The 2,073-nt window shown below is 36.9% G+C and overlaps 1 protein-coding gene across 1 annotated transcript in view; it reads left to right on the forward strand.

Moving 5' to 3' along the window:
- The window catches only part of CEP192 (centrosomal protein 192kDa), a 250,033-nt gene that overhangs the window by 104,727 nt on the left and 143,233 nt on the right, over positions 1-2,073 (forward strand). The gene's annotated exons all lie outside the window — the stretch shown is intronic.

The raw sequence follows: 2,073 nt of genomic DNA on the forward strand, positions 1-2,073 counted from the left end.
GTTGTTTTGATTTGCATCTCTCTTAGAGCTAGGGATTTTGAACATTTCTTCATGTGTTTGTGTGCCTTCTGAATGTCTTCTTTGAAATGTCTGTTCATATCCTGTGCCCATTTTTCTACTGGATTATTTACCTTTATCAGGGCCACTGTTGTAAAACAGAACTGACATCTGGGTTTAGGGAAGACAAAGAAGGAGGGATGAATGGTGTATACTTCATTGAAACAGATGAGGGTGAGAACTGTTTAAAAGTGATACACGATTGGGTATTATTGGCATGACAGGAGTCCAGAATGATGGCTGCACAATGGAGTGGACATGAGGGGAACGATTGTGTAACAATGAAAGAGTTTTTCTTTTTCTCTTCAAGAAGAGTGAATTGGGGGTGAGGGGGTGGGCAGGGAGAAAAGTGCAACCGTGAAAGAATGGAAACCCTAAGTCTCTGTAAGCTTTCATTTTTAAAATTAATTTAAAAAGTGGAAAAAATATTCATTCATTATTGCACAATTTCTTCCTTTCCCCATTTGCCCTCCCCCTCCCTAGTCCTCTTTACAATGTACCTCTTACTCTGGACTGTTACAGAGAATCCCTAATCATATATTTCTTTTTTTTTAATCATATATTCCTTTTAATCAGTTGCAATACAGTGTTCATTATCTATCTGCTCTTTTCCTCTTCTCCTTCCAACTTCCCATGTCAGTCGTGTTTCATAACAGTCGTGTTATGCCGTATTTGTCCTTTTGAGACAGACATCTCAAAATTTATACTTCTGGTTTTTACAATAATGATCTCATATAGTATTTGTCTGTTTGTGCGTGGGTTAGTTCATGCAGCATACTGTTCTCTTGTTTCTCCCGTTTTAGAGTATTTTTTCAAATCATTGCTCCTGAGTGCAACATAGTATTCCATCTCGTGAATGTATTGGAATTTCCCAACCCACTTGTTTGTTTATGGACATTTTGACTATTTCCATGTTCTTCCTATTGTGGGTAATGCTGCTGTGAACACTGGTGTACAAACATCTGTTGGTGTCACAGTTCTGTTTTCCTTGGGATATATTCCTAGCAGTGGAATAGCTGGGCCATATCACATTTCTGTAGTCAGCTTCTAGAGGAAACATCAGATGGGAGCAGGCAATTTTGAATTTTTAAAATCTTTTTAACACTTTAACATTCGTGAGTGTTTTGTAAATTTTCGTTAAATAAGTGATTTAACAGTGTTGTGATTGTTTATGTCATAATATTTATTAAAGAAAATACCACGACATTTATCATTTATGGTAGTTTGTTAGATACTTCATTTAATTGGAATGTGATTTACAATTTTTGATGACCCAACCTGCATAGTTTTAGTTGGATTTATTATAAAGGCAGCTAGAACAAAGAGGATAGATTAACAAAACTGTAGGCAAGCAGGCATGACTTTTTGCTAATGGAGATAATTTTAATGGAATGAATCATGAGATTATGTTCTCTTTTCTAGGTATACCTTAGAATATTTGCCTTCAACTGCCCATCGTCAGAAGCCTTCCCATAAAAGTGCATTGTCTGCATTAGCCTGCTCCCAGGCCAGTGTTTTCAGACTGACATACCTATCTGAGCATGAGAGCAGCTGTCCTATCTCAACCACAGATTATTGCCTTGAGGATGATCAGGTGGGCAGGCATCTTAATTATTTTTTATAAGGTTTCAGCTCTACAGTGTCATTGATTGTATTCTGACTGAAAATCAGACTTGTGTAATTCTGTGTTGCTAGCTGAACAGAAGATTCCAAAAGGCAGCACGGAATGACAAAGCAAAATATTACAATGAAATGTGTAAGGAGCTGGAGTCTGAAAATCAAAAGGGCCGAACTCGCTCAGCATTTCTTAAGCTCAAGGAACTGAAGAACAATTTCAAACCTCTAGTTGATATCATAAAGATGCTTTAGGCAGAATATTAAATGATCCAGGAAGTATTAAAAGAAGAAGGAAAGAATATACTGAGACATTGTATCAAAAGGAACTGGCAGACACAGAAGAATTTAATGAAATAACATATGAGCAAGAGCCTATGGTGATGAAGGAAGAAGTTCAAG

This window comes from Elephantulus edwardii, unplaced genomic scaffold (genome assembly GCF_000299155.1).
Source record: "Elephantulus edwardii isolate Elephantulus edwardi_28Jun2011 unplaced genomic scaffold, EleEdw1.0 scaffold00446, whole genome shotgun sequence".
NCBI classification, from domain to species: Eukaryota; Metazoa; Chordata; class Mammalia; order Macroscelidea; family Macroscelididae; genus Elephantulus; species Elephantulus edwardii.